The 17056-nt window shown below is 45.5% G+C and overlaps 1 protein-coding gene across 1 annotated transcript in view; it reads right to left on the bottom strand.

Moving 5' to 3' along the window:
- ALPK3 (alpha kinase 3) overlaps nucleotides 1-17056 on the bottom strand; it is an 88672-nt gene that overhangs the window by 58316 nt on the left and 13300 nt on the right. The gene's annotated exons all lie outside the window — the stretch shown is intronic.

Here is a 17056-nt window from a genome sequence, read left to right as displayed (position 1 = left end):
GACAACCCAACACCTGCCTTAGAATCATAGAATATCAGGGTTGGAAGGGACCCCAGAAGGTCATCTAGTCCAACCCCCTGCTCGAAGCAGGACCAATTCCCAGTTAAATCATCCCAGCCAGGGCTTTGTCAAGCCTGACCTTAAAAACCTCTAAGGAAGGAGATTCTACCACCTCCCTAGGTAACGCATTCCAGTGTTTCACCACCCTCTTAGTGAAAAAGTTTTTCCTAATATCCAATCTAAACCTCCCCCACTGCAACTTGAGACCATTACTCCTCGTTCTGTCATCTGCTACCATTGAGAACAGTCTAGAGCCATCCTCTTTGGAACCCCCTTTCAGGTAGTTGAAAGCAGCTATCAAATCCCCCCTCATTCTTCTCTTCTGCAGGCTAAACAATCCCAGCTCCCTCAGCCTCTCCTCATAACTCATGTGTTCCAGTCCCCTAATCATTTTTGTTGCCCTTCGCTGGACTCTCTCCAATTTATCCACATCCTTCTTGAAGCGTGGGACCCAAAACTGGACACAGTACTCCAGATGAGGCCTCACCAATGTCGAATAGAGGGGAACGATCACGTCCCTCGATCTGCTCGCTATGCCCCTACTTATACATCCCAAAATGCCATTGGCCTTCTTGGCAACAATGGCACACTGCTGACTCATATCCAGCTTCTCGTCCACTGTCACTCCTAGGTCCATAAACATGCAGGAAGAGTGTGTGTAGGGGGTGGAGATTCATAGAAACAACTATTGACAGCTCCACAACTGGTGCTAGCTGGCCTCAGTATGGGCAGTATCAGCAGGAGGAGCAAGTGGGAGGTCCCAGGAGCCTGTACTCCCCTGACTCTTAGAGGGGTCCTCCTAGGTCACAGGCAGGCACTGCTGCTGACCTGTTCAGTGAGCGAACGTCAGCCCTGAGGTCTGGAAATTCAGTTCCTCTCATCACATACTCTCTCGTCATTACATTTTTAAAGAGTAAATGGATACACAGAGCTTGGACCCAGAGCAGAGCCCACTGTCAGGGCTCTGAGCTGTGACAGCTGCCTACGCAGCTCCAACGGCAGCAGGGACCTACATCACCTACAGATTTAGCAGGAGATTCATAGATTCCAAGACCGGACAGGACCATGGTGAACAGCTAATCTGACCTCCTGTATCACTCAGGCCACAGAACTTCCCCAAAGTAATTCCTAGAGCAGATCTCTCAGAAGGACATCTAATCGGATTTAAAAATGGTCAGCAATAGAGAATCCACCATGACCCTCAGTAAATTGTTAAAAATTCATACCTTCTTTCCACACTGAATTTGTCTAACTTCAGCTTCCAGCCATTGGATCACGTTACACCTTTCTCTTCTAGACTGAAAGAGCCCATTAGTAAATATCTGTTCCTCATATAGGTACTGTGGCAAAGTACCTTGTTCACCTCAGCAGGCTCAGTTCTTTTTAGCCTTGGAGACACAGGGTTTAGGCAAGGCAGTCCTTCTAGGTGGCACAAGGTCAAGCTATACCTTTCCTCAGTCAGTCCCTTGTGCCTGTTTTCCTTTCCCTTCTAGAGAGGGGATGCAGCCTCCCTTCCTGGAAAGGTTCCGTGTCTAGTTGCACCCAGCCTACTGGCAGCTTTCCCTCTCCCTCTTCCCCACCCCCCCCCTTTCCTAACAGGGGAGGGTTTAAAAAGGTTTCAAGCAGTTGGAGTCAGCTGAACCGAATTGGTTCTCTAGCTACCCTTTTACAGTTGAACCTTATTAACCTGTGGTTACCTCTCCTCAGTGGATAGGGAGGGGCCTTTTAACCTTCTGGGACTGATTACTCCCCTCCCCATAGCTGTTTGTCCTGGGTTTACTACAGTACTTACAGGCTAATCAAATCACCCCTTAACCTTCTCTCTGTTAAACTAAATAGATTATTCCTTATAGTGATACACTCAAGGAGCTCAGCGTCTAATCCTTTAATTAATTTAATCATACTCCTAGCTCTTCTCTGAACCCTCTCCAGTTTTCCCCAACATCCTTCTTCAGCTGTGGACATAGGATTCCAGCAACAGTTGCACGAGTACCAAATACAGAGATAAAATACCCTCTACTCCTACTCAAGATTCCCCTGTTTATGCACTGAAAAATTAAATTAGCACTTTTGGCCACAGTGTCACACTCGGAGCTCACGTTCAGCTGATTCTGCAAACAGTTTTGGGCTCATGGTGGATAGTCTCTGCTTCTCAGGACAGAATCCTCTACCCTACAAGTATGACCTACATTTTTTGTTCCTAGATGTATACACTTACATTGAGCCATATTAAAACATATACTGTTTTCTTGTGCCCAGCTTACCAAGCGATCCATCACAACGCTGCTACGTCCCTTTCCATTCTCTTGCTTCCTGCTAAGGGCAGTTTGCAGGAAATCCAGGACATTGAATTCCACAAGCATAAGGAAGAGCTCATGGGGCTACTCCCACTGCTACAGGGTAAAGCAGCCAATCCTGCATGAAGACAGTCACTGGTGGGGGTTTAGTGGCCTTATTATGAATTCATGAGAGTGTTGTCTCAGACCTGGTCCCAGAAAATGCTTTCCAAATTCATGTAGATTAAATTCAAAGAACTTCCCAAGCACCAGTGCAGCATTTCATGTAGCAGCAAAATAAACAGAGTGCCAACCATACAGCATCCTCCACAAACTAGTGATGCATACACTGAAATATACAGCTGAGTTCAACCCTTGTGTAACGCCACTGACGACAGTGGGTGGCGCCAGGGATAAACTAGGCCCATATTGTGCAAACTCCAGAGCCAGAGGTATACTGCTGAATAAAAGGCAAAGCACCAGAGACTGGGCCTCAGACAAGATGTGTCGCTAGCAGTGTGGCCTTGGTGACCCATTTAATCTTCTGCAGAGGAAGAAGAACCACAGTAGCCACTGGGTAAATGTTGGAGACTTTTTGTTAGAGGCTTCCAGTTTTAGGTCATTTCCCCAGCAACTCCTTGAATCTCTGAAAGTGCTGCACTATCCCTTATCATTTGGCCACAGCAAAACTTGTCTAATTCAAGCTGCTTCATATATCGATGTACCCATTTTCTGAGTGCTCCTGAAATTTTGCAGAGTGTAAGTAGTATCTGTTTGCTTTTCAACCTTCCTACATCTGCATGTTGTCTGCAGCAGCAGATCAGAAGCACATAAATTGAGCAGATTCTAGAAGGAAGTATGAAAGGACGGCAATTCAATAGCCTTTTTACATTAAAGAGGGACTTCTGTACTAGGGAAACCTCTGGACAAAGCGGACTTGAAAAAAAAAAACCTCTTCCCCTTTTCTGTGGCTCTTGGAGTGGTTTTTCTTTCCTCGCCCCTTTTGGCAGCAATCCTGGAGGCTAGCAATCACTCTGGAAGGACCTCTTCCCCACCAGCTCATCCTCTCCTCCTTACTTCTGCAGGGAAGCAATAGTGACATCTTTGACTTTACAACAGTCCACGTTGACAATAGATCTATGGCACAAATATGGCTTCACTGCAGTCTGGCTAAGGAGAATCTGGGTTGCAAGGGCAGCTTGTGGGGAAGAGAGAGCTCTTATTTGAACAAGGTGGCATGTCTATTTTTTAAAGCGTATCCCTGTATGAAAGTCTCTCTTTAATAGTAAGAAATAGCTGAACAGACCTTTCCCCACCTCCACCCTTTCAATGGTGAAGATGGATAGTCCTTGCATCTACCAGAATTGTGCGCGATAAACACCAGCCTGACTGTTTGCACTTCAAGCAAGTAGTAGAGACTCAAGCATGCAGAATCTCATGCGTGCACATTATATAAGTGCCATGCTCTCTTCAGCTAGTACCAAAGCACTAAAGGTTAGTCATGCGATGTCACAGGTCCAGGAAAGGATTTGGTCAGAGAAGTTTAATAGAATAGAGGTTTACCTTCTAAAGCTGGAGGGAGATAATCGGTTGCCTGATAAGCTAAGCAGAAACAGCAAACAAAACCATTAGACCACAAAGCATGAAAAGAAGCAGAAATTAAACCATTATGTTGACAGATTAATGATAAGTCATCTTGCACAGGTCAGAGTCTCTATTAAAAGGCCACAGCTGCCTTAGCCTGCCTGCCAGGATAAGCGAGCTACATTGTAAACTGTAACCAAAACTGAAATGAAATGGTCATTAACAGCAGAAATGTAAGAACATTTTATGTGGGTCTGAAAGGCTAGATTTCCAAAAAACAGCACCTGAGTGGTCCAAGCACTCTCTACAGCGGTGTATGCGCAAGGCAGGAAACTACACTTAGTCTAGAGGGTATCCTGATAAGATGGCACTTGAGACCATGAACCAACTTACTTGTCCTGAGGAGCAGGCCTGGGGCCTGGCCACCTACTGATGGGCAACAAGTGTGTTTGCCACAAACTGCACTTCCAAGCTCAGAGGTGGGATCTGCATGTTGAAGGAATTCCAGGAGGCAGAAAAGCTCCCTGTTCGTAATGCTCTGAACCAAGTCACAGCGAGAACTTACTGTAAGCACATTTCACAAAAACTTCCATGGTCTCCATTCCCTTTGTGGTAACTTGTTACAAGGCTAACTGTTTTATAAAACACACTCCAATGCTAACACCTATATCTGATGGGCGCAGATGAGTTACTTACCAAGAGCAGAGCCTGTTCTCCAAACACTTTGCCTCCAGGGAGTCACACATCTGTCCACAGAACCATTTTGGAGCAGTATTTGGCAGCTATGGGGCATGTGCCGTTCCCTGGAGCCTAACACGCCACACAGACTAAAGGCATGAATGCGTGACCTGTCCAACCTTCCCTCAGCTCCATATTTGTGACAGAGATGCCTAAGGAATTGGGGGGGCGGGGGCCACAGCGGCAGTGCAGCTCTGAGGCCGCAACACATTTGGAGAGCAAGAGCTACTGTCGGTAAGTGAGCCTTTCTTCCCCTCCATTGCTTCCACAGAGCTTGGCCAAAGGTGCCTGGCCACTGGGACTTCCCTTAGCAGGCAAGCAGAGGAAACCCGTGTGCTGAACAGTGACTGAAACCCTGCCCCCTCAAAACCAACATCTGCTGTTGCCGAAATATCCAGAGAACAGTGATTTGCAAAGGTGTGAATGGAACTCCAGGTAGCAGTCCTATGGATTGCAGTTTGGGGAATGCTGCAAAAACACGCTACCCCTTTAGCCAAGTGATCCCAGAGACATTCAGATACAGGACGCCTACTAGCTCATAGCATAACTAAGCACAGTCTCTTATCCACAGAAATAGACTTTAAACTGAGATGGCGTGCAGAGTTCTCTCCAAAGACCACATGCAGTCTGTTCCATCACTACCATCCAGAGCATGTAGCCTCCCTTCCCCTGTGTGGCTTTAGAGCAGAGACAGTCTCCATCACAGCCTGGTCGACAAAAAACGGATGCAGTTTTGTCATAAGTCAAGGGGTAAGCGTAGCCACCCTGCTGTGTGTGGAACACAGCATAAATTGGTTGGCTCCAAGCGTGTGCAACTCAGACCCTCCTGACCGAGTAATGGCTCTAAAAATGAAAACTTCAGTGAGAAATGGCAGAGATTGCAAGATCCGGGAGGCTCAAGAGGGCTGCTTTGGGTTTGTTCAATGGCAAGTTACAGTCCCAGAAGGACAGTTTGAGACACCCTTTAAAAATGAAAAGGAGTACTTGTGGCACCTTAGAGACTAACAAATTTATTCACTGAATGCATCCGATGAAGTGAGCTGTAGCTCACGAAAGCTTATGCTCAAATAAATTAGTCTCTAACGTGCCACAAGTCCTCCTTTTCTTTTTGCGACTACAGACTAACATGGCTGCTACTCTGAAACCTTTAAAAATGGTTTTATTAGGGGGATGGCTGAACACTGTGGACCCTTTTGCAGGTACATGGTAGATAGAACATACTTGGGAACACAAGCATTCAAGTCAAGGTCCCTAGCTTGAGCAAACCCATTTTCAAAACCCTTTTGGGAAAAGCCTGAGGCAATACAAAAAAGAAAAATAATCCAGCACAGCAGCCCAAGTCCAACTAAAGTGTAGTATAGACACAACTGTGACACTGCACCCCATATTCTTCAGGGAGATATTAGGATTATGATTATGGCATAACTATGATGTATTTTATACATCGGCCATTGAGATCATTGGAAAGGGTATGATTTACTGAATATGATTATCCTATTTGTATGCATACATCATTTTTGTATCTGAAGTTAGGAATATTGACTGTCTATCTGTATTACAAATATGTTTACACCTGGGAATGCCCACTAGGCAGAATACACTCAGTCTAGACCAGTGCTTCTCAAGCTATCAAATGTGAGGGACCAGCAATTTTTTTTTCCAATGTGCGCACAGACTGGCAGCCGATGGCTCGCAGACCGGCACCAGTCTGCGGACCACCACTTTGAGTATCACTGGCTATATATAGATGGCTGACTGACAAGGGCCATTAGAGAAAACAACAGGCCTTAGAAGAGGCTAATCTCCCACCAGGAGGCCTTCCTGAGGATGCTGTAAACAGCTTCTGAGTCATGGCTGCCATGACACTACAGGAGCATGTGACCAGATCACCTGGTACTGGACTCCATCTTGGAATACCAGTGTTTTTCCACTGAAAGGCGTTGGAATCAAACTTGGAGACAAACAGTTCCCGCCACATGCAAAAGCTATTTAAGGCAGGGGAGTGACATAATTGTGGTTCTTCACTGACTCCCTGACAAAGGAGACTCTTGGAAACACCTGGAGGAACAAGGACTGAATGGGTGGAAGTGCTGGACCCAGGCTAGAGGAATTTCAAGTCTGTAAAAGGAATTTATACCTGGGATTTGAAGCTGCAAGCAAGTGCAGCTTGCCCCTTAAGAATCTCTGCAACCGGCTTAAATAATCATTTAGGGGTGAGAATTTGCTGCTCATATCCAATCTCTTTAGCATATTAAGCTTAGATTGCGTTTTTGTTTATTTGCTATTGCTATCCCTTATAATCACTTAAAATCCATCTTTTGTAGTTAATAAATTTGTGTTTGGTATATCACGAACCGGTGTGTAGGAGTTATAACTTGGGGCCGAAAGCTGTTGTATATTTCCTCTCCACATTGAGGGAGGGGGCGAATTTCATGAGCTTATCCTGTACAGATCTCTGTGCAGGGCAAAACGGTATAATTTTGGGTTTACACTCCGGGGGCGGGGGGTGCACTTGAGTAGCTGGGCAGGTCCTTAGCAGAAGCTTCCCCATGCAGAGCTGATCTCAGCATCTGTATGTAGCTGTAGCTGGGTCTGTCCTACCTGTATGTGTGCTGGAGGGCCTGTCACAGCAGTACAGTGTAAAGGTAGCCCAGGCTGGTGGGTCAGGTGGGCTCAGTGGTACTCCAGTTCCAGGTGGCACCCCGGGTGGACCCATCACAACGTTGTCCACCTGTTCATGAACTATATGTAAAACATGGAGCAAGGGAGAGGCTGGCTCTGTGACCACTCTGACGAGGAACTGAAGAACAGTTATGTGGTGGGAGCAGGGGAGTTTATTCCCTTTATGATATGCTGGGCTCAAGCAAGTTATGCAATGCACCCCTGACCTGCCAACTGCTGCTGACAGAGATTTGGTGGCCCCGTGGCTAGGCACAATGCTCCTATGGGGACTCTGGAGGCGGTGTCTCACAAAACAGGTATAACCCACCTTGATTTGGGGTTCTCCCAGCTATAGATTTCCCTCTCATCTTTGACAGGGATGGGAGAAGGCTGCCCATATAGAGCCATTTTATGTAATGACATCATCATCCATATAGAAACAAACCAAGATGAGCAGAAGCTTTGTTCTACTTGAAGGGTATCAGAGACACAGGATTCTTTTGCCAGCTATTATCCAGGAGGAATTTAGGGAATTAGGAGACAAATTAGTTTACATGTTAGGAGCAATGAGAGGCTAACTAAGTTTGCTTTACTTTTCTTGTTTCCAAAGGAGATTCAGCAGAACATAGTACAGGAGTGGTCAGCTGCTGTAGTCATGTTGCAAATGGCTACACAAATGGATGGAGACATGTAAATGAGCAAGAAGGCACTAATCCAGAGATTGGTTTTTTTTTGTTTTTTAAAGGCAGAAGGACCATCATCATACAGTCTGACCTCCCGCAGAAGAGAACCTTGCCCAGTGAGTCTTGCATTGAGCCTAATGACTTCTGGCTGAGCTAGAGCAGTGGTTCTCAAGCAAGAGTACATGTAGCCCTGGGGTATGCTGAGGTCTTCTGGGGCATACATCAGCTCATTTAAATATTTGCCTAGTTTTACAACAGGCTGCATAAAAAGCACCAGCGAAGTCCGTACAAACTAAAATTTCATATGACTTGTTTATATTGCTCTATATACTGAAATGAAAGTACAATATTTACATTGTAATCTATTTTATAATTATATCGTAAAAATGAGAAAGGAAGCAATTTTTCAGTGATGTATTTTAATGTCTAAATGTCACAGCCACACTGATTTTGTAAGCAAGTAGTTTTTAAGTGAGGTGAAACTTGGGGTTATGCAAGACAAGCCACACTCCTGAAAGGGGTCCGTAGTCCAGAAAAGTTGAGAGCCACTGAGCTAGAGTACATCTTTCAGACAGATCCCTAATCCTGAGATAGGGACAGAGAATTTGCCAAAGCCCGAAGTAAATTGCTGCAATATCTGCTTTATTTCCAGTCTGAATCCATCTAACTTCATCTTCCAGCCACTGGATCCTATTCTGCCTTTGTCTGCCAGACTAAAGAGCCCTCTACTATCAGGAGTCTTCTGTCAGTGTAGGTACTTGTTAACTGATCGAGTCAACTCAATCTTGCTTCGGATCAGGACACAACAGCCAAAAGAAGCTTCCCCTTCATTTTAGGAAGATGCTATGATGAGGGAACAGTACAATTGGGAACAAAAATAAGGTTCAAAACCGTCAAGCCTCCCACTGAGCTTCTGAAATTACATCCGAGACCTTACACCCCTCATTGCACAGAAAGAGGCACTCAGTCTAATGCTAGCAAAGTAACACAAGACAGCCTCTGAAAACTGCACCTGGCAAGCCTGCCAGTGTTTCCATTTGCGGAGGCAGAGCCCCTAATCAACATGAGAAAAAATGGGAACAAACCCCTTAAACTTATAGGTCACTTGCTTTTGCAAATGGCTGCACAGAGACTTTTTACAATGTGGCAAACCAAGAGGTGACATTCCCTCGCACAGGACACTCTCACTACCTAGGGTTAAAAGGTCACTCAACTTGAAAATAAGTTTGTGACTGGAAGTTCATCAGCAATGAAAACAGGTGGGGGGAAATGTTTTCTGTTGTTTGCTTTGAGCATTTTACAGCACTCTGTGTAGAGTCCAGTTCCCTGGTTTTGCTGATGTCATTGGCACTAATCTCATGGATTAGCATGACAGCTTCACACATAGGATTGCCAATTTTGTAATATTTTAAAACTGGACACACTAGCAAGAGTGCTGGAACCTCCCCCCGGCCGCCCCTTCCCCTAAGGCCCCACCCCACCTCTTCCCCCAAGGCCCCACCCCTGTTCGCTCCTCTACTCCCTCCTCCGGTTCTCACTGCTTTTCTTCTACTCTGCCCCCTGCCTCTCCCACCCTGGGTCAGAAGGGACTTGCCTGTGGAGCAGGGACTGGGAGCTGCAGCCACCAGATGCAGATAGGAGGTGGCCCAGCTGAGTAGGGGCTGGCACAGGTGATGACCCGGTGCCTCCCTGCCTCCCCTGTCCGCAGTAACTGGACTTTGGGTGTCCAGTCAGTAGATCTGACCAGACACTGTCAGGTCCCCTTTTCAACCAGACTTTCTGGATGAAAACCAGACACCTGGCCACCCTATCCCCACAGAGCAGAACACAACAGATTTCCAGACCATGCTCCGACATGCGTCAGCTCACGTACATGCCAGAGGGAGCAACATCCATCAACTCAGACCTTTCTACATATGCTCAGGCCCTTGACCCCTCCAGACCCACTCCTGGTCCGTGTGGCCAGACGAAGCACAGCTCCCCTGGACCAGAGCAGGTGAGCCCAATCCAGCTACTTAAAGAGGGCTAGTAGCAGGCCTGAGACAGGCTGAGCCCTGGGGAGGGAAGCTAGCTGTGGTGGGTCCCTGTGGCTGCTGCTCCAGGAAGGGAGTGGAGAAGGATGAATTCAATCTGGAACACGTACAGAGAAGGGCTACTAGGATGATCCGAGGAATGGAAAACCGGTCTTATGAAAGGAGACTCAAAGAGCTTGGCTTGTTTAGCCTAACCAAAAGAAGGCTGAGGGAGAGATACGATTGCTCTCAAATATATCAGAGGGATAAATACCAGGGAGGGAGAGGAATTATTTAAGCTCAGTACCAATGTAGACACAAGAACAAATGGATATAAACTGGCCATCGGGAAGTTTAGACTTAAAATTAGACAAAGGTTTCTAACCATCAAGGGAGTGAAGTTCAGGAACAGCCTTCTAAGGGGAGCAGTGGGGACAAAAGACATATTTGGCTTCAATGCTAAACTTGATAAGTTTATGGAGGGGATGGTATGATAGTTGCCAAAGTTAGGCTATCCTAATTGATCTTTGACTATTAGCGGTAAATATGCCCAATGGCCTGTGATGGGATGGGATCTGAGTTACTACAGAGAATTCTTTCCTGGGTGTCTGGCTGGTGAGTCTTGCCCACAGTGTTTTCCTCAGGAATTGAATTGGGTTTTTTTTTTCAAATTTACAGGGGGGGTGGTGTCAGGACCAATGAGGGGGAAACCGTGGAGGGTGAAGCTGTATAGCACCATAGTAAAAAACTGAAAAATGTTTCATGACCATTTTATTAGATTTTAAAATCATCACACAAATTAAAGTTGGCTACTCAAGCCTTCTATGAAGCTCTACATCTACATCCTTCTTGGTTTCTTGTTATAATTTTGCACAACTCTGTTAATGAACTTCTTGAATGCAATGCATTCATCTTTGGTGGCTTCTAGTGTGTCCAGTACTTCCATTCCTTCAATTGATATGCTCATTAGTTCATTCACATGATCAGGCAGAAGGCGACTTCTTTCAAAACAAAAAATTCTACTCAATGATGAAAGAGAATGCTCAACTGTAGCTGTTGTGACTGGGAGTAGCAAGAGATGAATTCCTACTTCTTTCAGCCCAGGAAACATAGCATAAAGATCAGGTCGAGCCACTAGTGATAATAAAAAGGAAGTTGAAGTCAAATCTTCATTCTTTAGTCATATGATATTCCACTCTGTGTTCAAATTTTCTATTCTGTCCTGAGCACATGGCCGCCCCATTGCTGGTAGTCGGTGTTTTATAGGACAGGGATCTGTAAAAGCTACATAGAGGTTGAGTAGAATCTAGAAGTCGCTGTTGTAGGTTTTTTAAGAATCAAGTCTGTGTACTTTTTCAGTTTTCTTAAACACTTCTTGTCCTCTTCACTTAAGGGTGAGATTCTGTGGCCTGCATTGTGCAGGAGGTCAGACTAGATGATCATAATGGTCCCTTCTGCCCTTAATATCTATGAATCGCCTTCATTAGTCAACTTCTGGACTGAAGTCTTTGCTTCTTCCAGTACTTTTTCAATAGATAGCTCTCTGATTGATCCAAATGTAGCTTCTATTGCTGGGCAAATATCTACTACTGTTGTAGCAGATGCCTGGATGGCATTGTTTAATGACCGCAGTGGTTTCAACAGTAGACTTACAAGAGAGAGAATGGCAATAGTCTTCTCTGAACGTAGTAACAAAAGTAATCCACCAGCCTCACTACTTAGATCCATCCCATCTTGGTAGATACTTTCCAAAGCCAGTAATAATGGTTGGAGTAATTTTAAGAAAACACCCAAGGATCACTTGTGAGAAAGCCAGAGAATTTTCCCAGGTTGGACTAATTTGAACTTCAGTCCCAGTGTATCTTCTATATTTTCCAAGATATTCAGTCTTTTTGGACTCTTGCTGAAAAAAGAATATAATGAAGACATTAAATTTATAGCTTTTTAAAATGTCTTTTGAAGAGTCTGCAGCTCGTACTAGCTCTAGTTTGAGTAGATGGCCTCTGCAGTGTGTAGAGGAGAGACTAGGGCTACACTTTTCGCTGAGCAAAGCTTGTGCTCACCCATGTCTTCCAGAGAAGTTTCCAGCTCCATCAATTCACAAGCAGCCATCTTTTTGGGGTCCCATTGACATGCATTTAACTCTTCTAAGATGTGGGTTGTCACAGACGCAGCCATTCAGTCTTCTATAACTTGAACATCTAGAAATGCATCCACTGGCCTACCACTGACATCAAGATAACGTACACAATGACTTAATACTTGATGCCCATTTGCATTGGTGTGTTCATCAGCCACGTATGCAAATTTTTTGAATGTGGTGGGAGAGTTCTTCACTTTTTCAACTGTTGAGTCTTTCACTGTTGCACTACATGCATCTAGCCAGTCAGTTGAGTTTCTTGCAGAAAGATAGTGAGCATTTGCTGGTCTTGTTCGGAACCAGTGTTCAACTTCAGGATGAACAAGTGACAATGGACTTAACATTGGCCTCCAGTTTGTAGTGTGTGGTATCTCTTGCTTAAACAGAAAGTACGATGCCACGGCCATGTTTGTTCACATGAACTGTGTTGTGTCTCCAACATTCTGAACAGCCTCATTAACACTCACCAGTGTTGTCCTTGGTCAGTGGAGATTCAGAGTTCAGAGGTGCTTTCGCATGAGTTCATCTCCCAGGTGGGGGGCAAGAAAGCACCTTGCTCGTTCCTCCAGCTGTTCACTGTTCACTCTGGACACTGTTGTTCATTGTGCCACCGTTCACTCCATCACTCTGTTGCCAATGGCCCTGCAACGTCACCTTCTGCTGCCACCTGCCACTGTGACCTCTGCGAGTTGGTCTCTTGAGGTTCCAGCAGCTCTCAGTGATTTTAGCTGAGCTCTCAGTGGAGGAACCTCGCTGCTAGTGCAGGCTGGGCCGTCTCTTCCACAGAAACACTGTCCCACAGCAGGTCTAAGCACTTAGACCTGATCATCAGTGATTTCAGCTGTAGTGATCACTTAACAAACAAAGACTATCTATGGAGCCTAATCAGCTCTGTCTTTAAACAGTGGAGAGGGGCAGGTTTAATAGTACTTGTGACTCAGGCAGACCATCAAGCAAAACACCTCTCTCTTTCTCTCTCTCTCTCTCAATGCCCTCAATCAGCACAGGCTAAGTACAGTTCTGCTGCCCTTTACTCGTACAATAAGAACAACAACATTTCATTACACACACACACACACACACACATACCCCCCGCATTCAAGTGATTTGTAACCCAACCCCAGCCAAAATCTATCACTTGGGCAACACAGCTCTGTTTGCTGGATACCTAGGTAGATTAGGTGTGAATGTAAATACAATCTGGTCTTGAAGCCTTTCCCCCCCAGCCTATCACTAGCTGTCAGGGAGAGCTCATTTAGACTTTGCTTGCAAATCATAATTTGAAATTATTAGGTTGGCCAACATCACTGAAATGAATGCACTGACATGGTCATAAACTGCTGTACAAGGAAGCTAGTCGATGTTCATACTTTTCAAATCTATTATACTTTTTCAGATCCACGTATTTTATCCTATACTGTATATGCTTTTAAAGTGTGTATTAATGTTTCAATTCAAATTTCCAAACAATCACTAAATTGGCAACACTGCATGTAACTAGTTCTCAAAACTGGGGGTGGGGAAATCCCTGCTTGCCCACATGCTCAGGGTTTAGCTGATTGCCATATTTGGGGTCGGGAAGGAATTTTCCTCCAGGGAAGATTGGCAGAGGCCCTGGGCGGGTTTCGCCTTCCTCTGCAGCGTGAGGCACGGGTCACTTCCTAGAGGATTCTCTGCACCTTGAAGCCTTTAAACTATGATTTGAGGACTTCAATAGCTCAGACATAGGTTAGGGGTTTGTTACAGGAGTAGATGGGTGAGATTCTGTGGCCTGTGTTGTGCAGGAGGTCAGACTAGACAATCATAATGGTCCCTTTTGACCTTAAAGTCTATGATTCTAGGATGGAGAATGCCAGCAGCTGGTATGCCAGAGACCCTTCGGAGGTGTGGTCCTGGGGCAAAGGACACAGGTAAGACTGTTTTCTTTTTGAAAACTTCTGTTGAAGAAACAAATCTCTATGCCGGAGACAGGGTGTGACAGTGTGTACTTCGGAGCCAGGGAGAAGCCCGGTGCTGGTTAACACAACCAATGCACTTTACAGGGGGCTACAGCTTCAGTCTACCTGGAAGCAGAGGCAAATCCAGAAGGCAGCACCTCTCTCATTAAGCGCAGCAGGTAACATTGATGCTCTGGGAATGGCACTGGGTGGAGTCTGAGGTGTTACTGACCATCACTTGGGATTAGGGTACCTGAGGAATGTCTCTCCTCCAGCTGTGATCTAAGGCTTGCTCTCCAGGAAAGGTCCCGCTCAGGAACATTGTCTCTGTCAGGTCCACCAGAACCCCGAAGTTAGAAGGACACAGTGTGAAAATCATAGTTTTGGAAACCATGTCTCTCAGCTTTGTTACTAGCCCCACTCAGAACCTTCAGTCACATCTGTGTAGGCCTGTCTGTCTCCAGTGCCACAGCTTGCTTTGCTTGCCAATTCCTCTATAGGATGAGCGGGTTTGTTCACATACCTTGGGACTTGCTGCTCAGATGCCTCACAACACATACTCTGCAAGCCACACATTCTCTCCCAGGGCACCATGTGGGGACAGTAACTGGCCAGCCTATGTTAGAGGAGAGACCATTCATCTCCCCACCACACAGACCCTTCCAAATACCCAAACAGGGAACTCACATCCTACTACTTCTCTTCCCTGTCTCTTCCTCCCCCATTGATCATACAGAGGAGATGTGCTTCAGGCTCCGCATTCTCCATGGCTTTCCCCAGAGCAGTTGTCCGGGGCAGGACTGCAGACAGCAGCAGCTGCACAGATGTGGAGTGTCCTCAAGCAGCACACCCGTGCTCTGGGCTGCCCCCAGATGGAGCTGTTTCTCTGAAATGCGTGTTGCTAGGCAAAGATGCAGAACTAGGAACAGAGTGCTCCGTGACAGGGATTTTAAAGCATTTAGTCACTTTGAACTGGGCTTTCTATGGCCCTTTGACCTTCCAGTCTGGCTTTTTTTCCTGGGTAGTTGGGAAAGAGACTGGAAGATATTATTGGAGAAAGTGGGAAGTTCACAACAGTGGCTTTTTATCACATACAAGAAAGCAACATTACAAATTGTTTTTTCAGGTTGTAAAGTAAATCACTCAGAAATTAGGAAGTGCCACAATTAAGGCTCCCTTAATGTGTGGTATGTGAACAACCACAGCTCAGTTTCCTTGTGTGTACGCATTACGGTATAGCCTAATTACACATTTTCTACAGAACCCCTGCCTCACTCAGTGCACAGGATGGACAGGGCTAAGGAAACGAAGCTGCTCAGTTATTTGTTTTGATCTTTGACATGTAATGTGTGGCCACTGCTTTGTTTACTGAACCCTCTACGAACCCTGCACAGAATATGGGAGTGTCATTCATTGGGTCTTGGGCTTTTCTATGTTGTTGCTCATAACTGAAGGATCTAAGCAACTCAAACAACAGATGTAACTTCTCAAAACCCCTGTGAGGAGTGGGGATCTGGGTCTTATGGACAGGACACTGGCACAGGCAGATTCAGGCCAAAATTTGAAAAACTCCCCTAAGGCCTTTTCTCCACACAGATGCACCAATTTAACTAAGTTAAACCAATTTAAGCATTTCCACACAAGGGGAACATCATCAGTTTCTAAACAGATTTAATTCAATTGGTATAGCTTAAGTTTAGACAAGGCCTAAATTGGGTGCCAAAATTACAGAGCTTAACCTGAGACTCCCAGGACCCTATTTTTCCAGAGTACTATATGATTTTACAAAGCCCTCTACGGACATTAATTAATCCACAACACTGTGGCAGGAGGTGGGTAAGGACGATCTCCAAGTCACTTGCTCAAGGCCACAGAACAGGCCATTGGTAGAGGAAAGATTCAAACTCAGAGTTCCCTGGGGCAGATCCTCAGCTGATCCAAGTTATCACAGATCCACTGATTTACATGAGGGTATGAAAACTTACACCAGCTCCTGCTCATTCCTGCAGACCCTGCTGCCTGACTGCCCAGGGTGAGAGCATCTACAGCTCCCATGGATTTCAGTTGCAGTGGAGCGTTCGACCTCTGAAAATCAGGCCCTAGGTTTATTGAGTTGGACACCCAAGAAGTGAGGCAACCCCAGTTATACCAATATTTTCACAGTTGGTCACTAACTGGCTTAACCAGCATCACATTCAAATTCCGTAGCAGAGGCTGAAATGGAATTCAGTTTCTCTGTAGCAGTCATCTGTCATAGCTACAAGACTATCCATTCTCTTCCTGCAATTTGTCTTGTGAACTACATACTTTCCAACTTCTGCAACAAATCAAGAAAGGGTCCTACATATAACAGCCTCCTTCACTAAATACACCGGATTTATCCCCTAAGCATCATCTGCCCTGTATAAGGCAGGGATTTCTTGCCTTTAAGGGTGGGGGGGGCAGTAAAAGAGGGAAGCCTTCTGTTATGTACAACTGTAATACCTGCCAAATTTCAGTTCTCCTGCAAGCCAAGGAGGCTGAGCAATTGACAGCATTCAATTTTTATAAAAAAAGACAACACTGGACAACCTGTGCGTGTGTTGGTTCCACTCCCCAAACACATTTTTTGCGTAAGATTTTTTTAAAGATAGAAGTACCTGGTGCAATTAATTGTAAGTCCTCTGATGGAAAAGAATTCCCCCTCCCTCCCAAAAATATCTGCCTTCACCTCATCCCTGCCATTTAATTGTTTAGTTAAATGTCAGTGTTCTTCCTGGTCAAGCCTACATACTGGAATGGACAGAAGTTGGTGAGGGGCTACCTGAATAGCATGGCTCCACACATACATATGCAGATGAACTTGTTAGTCTCTAAGGTGACACAAGTACTCCTGTTCTTTTTACACTATAGCTGGTTAGTGAGCTGCATGTGCTGCAGTGGACACAGCAAGTCACTAACAAATTTCAATCCTCAGTTCCCGCAC

Source organism: Lepidochelys kempii, chromosome 10 (assembly GCF_965140265.1).
Source record: "Lepidochelys kempii isolate rLepKem1 chromosome 10, rLepKem1.hap2, whole genome shotgun sequence".
In the NCBI taxonomy this organism is placed as follows: domain Eukaryota; kingdom Metazoa; phylum Chordata; order Testudines; family Cheloniidae; genus Lepidochelys; species Lepidochelys kempii.
This window is presented reverse-complemented; position numbering and strand designations above follow the sequence as displayed.